Here is a 10,578-nt window from a genome sequence, read left to right as displayed (position 1 = left end):
AGGGTCATCTGGCTGGACTGTCTCATTGAAAAAAAACTTGAATATGGGTCACAATCATATGGAGGGTTGTTACGCAGATTTCCCAGACTGATCTACACATGGGATAGGATCCTAAAATTTGAATTTCTAAAAGCTCCTAGATGATGCTGATGCTGCTGGTCATAGAACAACACTTTGAGACCCCAATCCTGGAGGATATAAATTTAAATTCCCCAATCTAGGACCTGAGTTAAGGAGTAGAGATGACAACCTTCAAAATGCAAGCTTTTTTTTTTAATTTAAGAAAACAAACAATACACTTAGAACTACCAAAAATGATATCTTAGTTAGCTTAAGCATAGGCATATTTAAATAAAGTATCCATATAATCATTGCAAAACCTTTGTTTGAACAGTAAGTTTCATAAACCAACTTAAAATTAAGGCAACAAGAAAAAAAAATCTGCAAATTCATATAGCAAAGTTCTTAAATTATAAATATTAAACACTAACTTAAATAGCATTTGATCAACTATTGAAAGCAAATTTTTTTTAATCCTTCTACTTTCTATCCTTAACATCTACCCCATCCATGTTTTATATTCTCCATAAAATTAACCTGAAATCTACTGCCAGGGGTGGGAAGCAGCTGTTTCCCAGTTGGAGCGGGGAAGAGGATCGGAGAAGGTCTTAAGTGCTTCTTAAACATATATTCAGCCAATCCTGTTTTTTTTTCAGTTACACCTTCACTTCCATTTCAGTGGTACCTGGTACTGCTGATCCCTGAGACTTTTAAGGATTCTGTGGGGGCAAGTCAAATTGGTTTTCATCTGTCCCTTCTGCCAATTTGGGATCAGTTTTCTCAGGTTCACTAAGTCATGTCCCATTTATCCCTATAATTTCTCAACTTCCAAAATAATACTGCTATCATTTCCTTAACAATTTTCTCTGCCCTTTAGGGCTTTCAAAAATCATTTCACTATCATATTGATGGAGTTTGGGGAAGGAGTTGAGGTAAAGCATTGTGTTCAATATGCTACCTTCAACTGAAATCACGAATGTTAGTGCTAGCAAAACATGTTCTCAGGCTGATTATATCTCAGAGGTTAAAACAGATAGGATTGTTTTGAAAACAAACTAAACTATCCAAAAGTTCTTCTAAGCTGGTCAGTTCAGTAGCTTCTAACTTGACAAAAGTTGCCAATTTTGTTTGCATAGGGAAATCTGTTTCCCAGTTTTAGGCTGTTTCTTTACCACAGTCAAGTGTATCACAGTCTGGGACGCAAGCCACACAAACGAAAATTTGGAAACTCAAAGAAATAAAAGCATATGAACTAGTAAGTTCATCATTGCATATAAAGAATAGCATAAACATATTAGTATTATAGTAAGTCACTGTCTTCTGCTCAACAATGATTTAAACAGCGAGTGTTAGGCAAAATGTTAGTTCTTTTATGTATGCTAACTCAAAGTTCCTTTTTGATAACCCAACACAGTGGGTATTTATTCTGGTATTACCAATTAAGAAAATGAAATCCAAAGAGTTAAGTAACTTGTCCAAGAATACAGAGGAAGATTCAGTTAAGAACAGAGGTCATTAGAAGATAGAAACAGAATAGATATTGAGTAGCTGGAACTGAAGGGATATAGATTGTGCAACAGGACTGGTTGTAAAAATTCAGAAATGGATAGCACAATAGTACCTAACTGTAATACAATAATGTTAGAACACTGAATGAAGCTGAATGTGAGAATGATAGAGGGAGGAGGCCTGGGGGCACAAATGAAATCGGAAGGAAAGATATACAATAAAGACTGAGATGGTATAATCTAGGAACGTCTAGCATATATAATCATGGTGACTACATGTACAAATTTAAAAATGTTTTTACATGAGGAAGAACAAAGGAATGTCAATACTGCAGGGTGTTGAAAATAGATGGTAATTAATATTTTAAAACTTTAACTTATGTGTGAGACTAAAGCAAAAAAATGTTTATTTGGTACTAAATTTATAGTTTGACTACTTCATTTCCTAATATAATTTATGTGGACCGCTTAATTGAACACCATAAGTACATAGAACCTTGAATAGGAGATGAGATTTTGTAGATTTGTCCAGAGTGATGCCCAAATAAATCCCAGAGTGATTTGAACAGTGAATAAAAAAGTATTTGCAAAGTCCCCTTGGGAGAATGTTGAGAAAGGGGGAAAATTCAACTTCCTCAAGTGGAGAATTCTTGACATTCTCACAAGCAGTGGCGATAACCAAAGCAATAGGCTGAGCCCCCAATCTTGGGGTTTGCTCATATGAAACTTAACCCAGCAAAGGATAGGCTAAGCCTACTTAAAATTAGGCCTAAGAGTCACCCCCAAAAGAACCTCTTTTGTTGCTCAGATGTGGCCTCTCTCTCTCAGCCAACATGACACGCAAACTCACTATCCTCCTTCTCTCTACATGGGACATGAGTCCCAGGGGGGTGGACCTTCCTAGCAATGTGGTACAGAAATCCTAGAATGAGCTGGGACTCAGCATCAAGGGATTGAGAAAACCTTCTCGACCAAAAGGGGGAAGAGCGAAATTAGACAAAATAAAGTGTCAATGGTTGAGAGATTCCAAATAGAGTCAAGAGGATTTCCTGGAGGTTATTCTTACACAATAAATAGATATCACCTTTTTAGTTAAGGTGTAATGGAGAGGCTGGAGGGAACTGCCTGAAAATGTAGAGCTATGTTCCAGTAGCCATGTTTCTTGAAGATAATTGTATAATGACATAGATTTCGCAGTGTGACTGTGTGATTGAGAAAACCTCGTGTCTGACGCTTCTTTTATCTATCTTATGGGCAGATAAGTAAGACATATGGGCAGATGAGTAAAACATATGGATTAAAAATAAATAATGGGGGAACAAATGTTAAAATAAATTTAGTAGATTGAAATGCTAGTGATCAATGAAAGGGAGGGGTAAGAGATATGGTATGTATGAATTTTTTCTGTTTTCTTTTTAGTTCTTTTTCTGAATTGATGCAAATGTTCTAAGAAATGATTATGATATGATGATGAATATACAACTATGTGATGATACTGTGAATTACTGATTATATATGTGGAATGGAATGATCATATGGTAAGAATGTTTGTGTTTGTATGTTGGTAAATTTAATAAATAAAATTTAAAAAAAGAATACACAGGAGGGGCAGAACCAGAACAGATTCCAGGCCTGTCTCATTATAAAGCACCATATGACCATTTTGGAATAAGGTGAGGTAAAAGCAAATAAACATACTTATTGTGAACTGAAAACCCAACTTGGATTTTGTAATGCATCACAACCTTCTTGATTTTAAGCTTTTTATGGAAGTGAACCATATGTTATTATTATTATTTTGTGTGATCCCTATAGCACCTACCAGAGCAAAATTTCAAGAAATACTCATTAAATTGAAGAACTGTTATATTTAATAGCTCTGTGAAAACTACACTACAAGAAGTTCATCCAAGATTATTACAGATATGTATGGTGAGTCACTAGATGGATTTCTGCCAAGAGAATAAACATCACAGACAATACTTTCGAGACACATAATCCTCATTATGTAACATTACTTTATGATATCTTCTGTATTAAAAAAAAAACAGATTCTAAACATTTGAACTAGCATCATGGTTCTCCCAAAGGATATTATGAAAACGGAAATTTTTGCCTTAACTTATATAGGTCACTTTAGGACTTTACATTCTTTGGGGGAGGCTCCAGTTAAAGATTTCTACCAGAAACTGACATTCAGCTAGAGAGTAATTAGCAATTTTTCAAATCTAAAAAAAACAAGGGAATGCAAATTATTTACTACCCAAGTGGAAGTAATCCAGTAAAGACAGATTAAAGAAAGAAATGGAGGCAAGAGTAGTAAGTGACAAATAAGAGAAAATTATAAAGGAGTGTTTGGGGGAGTCTCAGAAAGGAAGAGCAGTGATTTTAACAATTAGAAGGAAAAGAAAGAAGAGGAAATGGAGGAAAATAAAGAGAAAAGGTGCTAACTTAAAATTGTCCATGAAATGCCTTTATTATAGCACCACAGTAACCCTGTTTCCTGGAAGGAAAAATCATTCAATGAAATCATGTTTTTAATTCACTGCAGGTCAAGAAGTAAGCCACAGAATCGTGAAAGATAAAATATCATTAACTAACTTAATTAACTAATCATTAACTAATACCAAATTTTTCTCTCAACTTAAAAGAATTTGCCAAGAAAACTAACATAAAATGCATGGCACAGTTTAGGGGGATTGCCTAACTTATTTTAGAGAACACAAACACGTCACTGATATGGTAGGCAGAATGATGCCTGAATCCCAATCCTTACCCCCAAAGACCTCCACACCCTAATCTCCAGAACTTATGTTCTGGGGAAATAAAAGGGGGAAATAAAGTTGCAGATGGAGTTAAGGTGCCAACCAGCTGACTCTGAGTTGGGAAGATTATCCCTGACTATGAACATGGGCCCAATGTAATCACAAGGGTCCTTATAAGTGAGAGACAGAGGCAAAAGACAGAGAACCAAAGAGGTACAGCATGAAGACTCGAGCCAACATGGCTGGCTTTTAAGATGGATGAGCCATGAAATGCAAGTGGCCTCTAGAAGCTGGAAAAGGAAAGGAAGCATATTCTCTCCTACAGCCTCTGGAAAGTAATGCAGTCCCATAGGCACCTTGATTTTAGGCCAGTGAGACCGATAGCAGACTTCTGACCTCCAGAACAGTAAGATAATTTTTTATTGTTTTAAGCCACTAAATCCAAGGTAATTTACCACAGCAGCAATAGGAAACTAATACAATTTGACTTTAGCATAATGTATGTAAATTATTGTTAGTCTTGTCTTACTCTGTGAAACAAGCCAATTCAACTTAGCGTTTAAAGTAAAAATTAAATCACATTTCTATCTTAGAAAAAAAACTGACTTTCAAATAAGTATATTTCCAGTTAATACTAATTAATGAGGTTTTACAAAAGTAAAAATTAAAAATGAATTAATAATGGATATATAACCCATTTAGCATTATCATTATTGAATAATACAGTTTTAGTTTGGTCCCTTCTTTCTATACTCGCAGAATGAAGTTAACCAAGACATTCTTTCCATAGAAGAATTTCTTCCACTAGTCTCTGTGTGAATTATTTCTTAATTAATTCTGGCAGTTGGTCATCAATATTCTTTCTAGATGCTAGTTCCATTCCTTTAAAATGTTCCCTTACTAGTGAGTATTCTCAATTTCCCTTTTAGCACTATAAGGTGCTCCTATAAACAGCAAACGGCAATTGGTCATAACAAGTGAGAATTTGAGTTTTGGAAAAAAAATTCTCCAGAACAAGTACTTAAGAGAGAAAGAAAGGTAGGCATCTACTGTTCCAAAAGATAATGGTTATTTAAATCTTAGAATTTATCTTCTTTCAGAAAGGGTACTGAAAATGATTAGATTCTATTCCAGTCTATAAAACCTACCAATGAGGTATAAGTTAATCATCACATGAAGTCTTCAACATCTACTAGTTTCTTGCTATGGTCATGACACTTTGGTATGGATTGGAGATGTGAAGATAAAATGAATGAAAATTCTTGCCCTTATATAGTTCACAATACAGAAATGGATACTAATTATACCACTACTGGATCATGGTGAGGTGCATAGTTAGAATGAATTTTGTGGGACATAGAGGATGTGCTCAATTTGCTTGGTAGTATCTGAAAGCACTTGGCAGAGGAAGGAGCACTTTGTATAAATCTGAGAGGGATGAGTATTCCAACTGCCTTCACACTTGCAGGGAAGGAGTAAATAGTGAAGTCAATTGGGAAAGAGACAATTTAATTATCCCTGATGTCTAGCAAAATGCTTTCTGCATCTGTGAAAGAAATGGCCCTTGCTGCATTTCTAGATGCAAGCCAATCAGTCCCTAGTATTATGGATGGAGAAATACATAGTCTATTATAGATAACTGAGTTCTAGAAGCCCTGGGTTCAAATCTCTATCTTGATGTGGACACTTTACTATCTTGGCAATTTGCTTCATCTTGCAATCTCTGTTTCTTTGGATGTAAAACAGTCATCAATATTCTTATCTCTTTTAATGATGAAGATTAGTGGTGACTTATGTGAAGTATCAAGTATGAGAAGTCAAGGAAGGAATTCTGAATTTGGACTTTCTAATATCAACTCAATAGATAGATAAATAATAGGTATATTTAATGTATGTGTGTGTATATATGTGAATATGTCAAATATTCACAGATCAGGGAATATCCAAAACTCCTTGAGAATCACTGCTATGTTTAATTAATACCCTTCAGGAAAATAAGGCAAAATGAAAAAGAAAAAACTAAATTCATCTCCTGTTTCACAGAGGATTAAATTCAGTACCTCTTGGTTGGAAGTGGTCCCTTGTTACACAACCAAATACTCATTAACAGTCCTCAGGAAGAATATATTTAAGTTTCATAGGCACAAGGACCATGTCTTAGTTAGTTTTGGTCCCTATAGTGGTTTGAAGCTGTATGTGCCCCTCTCTCAGCCAACACAGCAAGTGAACTCACTGCCCTCCACCTCTATACTTGGGACATGACTCCCAGGAGTGTAAGCCTCTCTGGCAACATGGGACAGAAATCCTAGAATGAGCTGGGACTGAGCATCAAGAGACAGAGAAAACCTTCTTGACCAAAAGGGGAAAGAGCAAAATGAGACAAAATAAAGTGTCAGTGACTGAGAGATTTCAAACAGAGTCAAGATGTTATCCTGGAGGTTATTCTTATGCATTATAAAGTATCCCCTTTTTAGTTTATGATGTATTAGAGTGGCTTAGAGGGAAGTACCTGAAACTTTAGAGCTGTGTGCCAGTAGCCATGTTTCCTGAAGATGACTGTATAATGATATAGCTTTCACAAAGTGACTGTGTGATTGTGGAAACCTTGTGTCTGATGCTCCTTTTATCTATGGAATGGAAAAATGAGCAAAAAATATGGATAAAAACATAAACAAATAATAGGGGTAACAAAGGTAAAATAAACTGAGTAGACTGAAATACTAGTGGTCAATGAAAGGGAGTCGTAAGGGGTGTGGCATATATGAGTTTTATCTTTTTTTCTTTCTTTTGCTGAAGAGATACAAATGTTCAAAAAAATGATCATGGTGATGAATACACAACTATGTGATGATATTGTGAGCCACTGAGTGTAACAATGTCAAGAATGGTTGTATGTCAAGAATGTCTGTATGTCTAGTCATTGTTTATAATAAAAATAGTAAAAAAAAAAAAAAAAAAAAAAAAAGCATGGTCTATCCCAATCAGGATGGGTCTTAATTCTATCATTGAGGTTCTTTATAAGCAGAGCAAAATTCAGAGAGAGAAAAAAGACAGCCATTGAAAGCAAAAAACTGAAATTCAGTGGAACCCAGAAGAGAACCCAGAGGCCAGGAAAGACCACCAAGTGCATTGCCATGTTGACACAGGAGCCAAGGACCAAAGCTATCTGGCAGCCAGCCCCAGAATGCCACAGCCTACAGGGAGAAAGTGTCACCTTGATGCCTTGATTTGGATTTCCTTTTAGCTATAAAACCATAAGCAAATAAATTTCCATTGTTTAACCCAACCCATTTCATGGTATATGTTTGAGCAGCCTAGAAAACTAAACCTGTCCCATACCACAACTATCATAATATCCTGTTTAGTAGGTGTCCATTTTTCACCTTAAAATGTACAAGATATAGTCAAGTCTAAATGATGAAAAGTTTATACTGATTTGGATATTATAAATTAGAGTGTACTATGTTCCTACTGTTCTAAATATTTTATTTGAGAAAGAAGAAAATTATTCACAACAAATCCATTCATTTCAAAAATTAACTTTTTGAGTGCATACTTGTGTTAGTTAGATTCAGTTGTCAACTTGGCCAGGTGAGCATACCTAGTCTTGTTGCTGCGGACATAAGTCAATGGTGCGTGAACCTCATCTGTTGCCAATTACATCTGCAGTCAGCTAGGAGGCGTGTCTGCTGCAATGAGTGACGTTTGACTTAATTGGCTGGTGCTTAAATGGGAGATTGCAATGTAGCACTGCTAAGCAGCTCAGCATTCCTCATCTCAGCACTAGCAGCTCAGCCCAGGCCTTTGGAGATGCAGAAAGAAGTCACCCCAGGGAAAGAGGTTGGAACCCAGGGGCCCGGATAGAAGACCAGCAGAGACCATCTTGTGTTTTCCACGTAAGACAGAACCTCAGTGGAAAGTTAGCTGCCTTTCCTCTGAAGAACCAACAAAATAAATCCCCTTTTATTAAAAGCCAATCCATCTCTGGTGTGTTGCATTCCGGCAGCTAGCAAACTAGAACAATACTATTGACCAGGCACTTTTCTAAGCATTGGGCATACAGCCTTGAATAAGCAAAAAAAATCCTTGCCCTTGTGAAACTTACATTCTACCCTGAAAGACAACCAGCAAATATGAGCAAACTGATAAACAATTTAAGTGCAGAAAAGGAAGACAGGAAGTGTCAGGTGACTTAGAACAAGATGGTAGTCAGGCAGATTCTGCTTATAATTTGAAGGTAGAAACAACAGGATTTGCTGATGGATTGGGCACATGATGTACTGTCAAATATTCAATGACTATGACATTCTTGTAGTCAAAAGCAATTCAGCCCAATTTTCCTATATCAACAGAATTATAGCAGAAAATAGTCCAATCACTTGACTCATGAAACACTATGAATTCTGTAGATGTTAAATGATAAGGACAGGGGGTGCGAGGGTAGTTCAATGGTAGAATTCTCACCAGCCATGCACTTCCCAAACAAACAAAAAACAAAAACAAACAAGCAAACAGTTTATCAAATGGTGCTGCAATAATGAGATACTCACATGGAAAAAAAATGAAATGTGACCCCATACAGCATACCAAAAAAAAAAAAAAATGATAAGGAGATAGAAATTTTAAAGTTTTAAAGAAAACAAGTATGGTGATAAAGCTGATTGGAAGGTCAATTACCAGAGATCATAGTTAGAGCAATTTCACTTGCTCGATTATTTCTGTACTTGATGGAGCACAACCCCTGAATGACTCTTTGAAGACTAAAGACAAATACTGACTAATCAAGGTTAACACACCACACAGAAGTTATGTAAATAATCAACTTGAATTTACATGAACTTTTTATGTGAATTCAGAGAGAATGTCAGTTACTTACATTTTTATAATTCAAAAATAAAGAAAATATATTATTTAAATCAATTAGGATCCTAAATTTTAAGGTTAGCAAAAGTGAAAACTATTGCAATATTACTAAAATTTCACTTTAGATCCCTTAGGCTTTACATTTTCTCTAGCATATATATGACCCTAGTTTTAAAATTAATATCAAATAAATATATATTTGCAAATTACATATATATTTGAAAATTTATATTGAGAGATTTAAAATATGTATCTATATATATGAGAAATGATAGGAAGAAGGAAAGAAGGAAGGGAAGGGTAAAGGGAAAGGGAAGGGAAGGGATGGGAAGGGAAGGGAAGGGAAAGAGGAAATAAGAATAGACCACTTTTTTAAAATAAGGATTTGCCATTCTCAAACTCTCACAAGGAACACTCCCTTCAATTTTGCTAAATTATCTTGCCCAATGTAGTTTCATAGAAAACCAGCAGATGGCAACCATATATTTTTTTCTAAATATGGTGTTAAAAAAACAGGATTGCTTGAACTTTGTATTGCAGACCAGGAAGATGGAATAAATCATGGTCAGAAGTAAATGCAATTCAAATTTTTGTATTACCATAAAGAAATAATACTTTTAAGCTTTTCTAATGCACATTCATAGCTTGTATGCAACTTACAATTTTTACTTCCTATTCTAGCAGCTGGTGGAAAATGATCATTCACAATAAATACATGTCCATCAACAGCTTGAAAATAGAAAGCTGTAAATGACCACTGAGATACTCACCAATTCTTTCCATGTTGGGATGAGGATTCATCATTTTCTCCTATTTTTTTTTCAATGTTTTTATTGGGTACTCTATACAGATAGATTTTGAAATGAGGAAACATTATTATTAACCTTTTCAGCTAAGTAAATAGAGACTCAGAAAGAGTAAGGGATGAGAAGATAAATTAATTCAATCAAGAAACAAAAATCAACAATAAATGAGCCAGTTTTTAAACTAGAGAATCAGTATTGAAATTGTCAATTACTAAATATGGGTTGAAGGAATAAGGTAATCCAACCAATATTTCAACATACATTTATTAAATACTTTCTATATGCCAGATACTGTTTTAGGCTCTGAGGAAAAAATGGTAGACAAGATAAATAATGCCTCTGCTTTTGTGGAACTTATGGTTTAGCATTGTTAAATAGAAAATAAAAACAAATAAACAAGAAAGAAATCAGAAATTATAAGTACCAGAAAGTGAAATAACTAGGGTGTGTGACAGCAGGACCATATAACTACTTAAGATTGTTAAGAAAGGCTTCTCTGAGAAAGTGACATTTCAGCTGACACTCGAATGACTGGAAGTAGGCAGCAATAGAGAAATCAAGGGAAGGAGCATCCCG

This window comes from Tamandua tetradactyla, chromosome 13 (genome assembly GCF_023851605.1).
Source record: "Tamandua tetradactyla isolate mTamTet1 chromosome 13, mTamTet1.pri, whole genome shotgun sequence".
In the NCBI taxonomy this organism is placed as follows: domain Eukaryota; kingdom Metazoa; phylum Chordata; class Mammalia; order Pilosa; family Myrmecophagidae; genus Tamandua; species Tamandua tetradactyla.
This window is presented reverse-complemented; position numbering follows the sequence as displayed.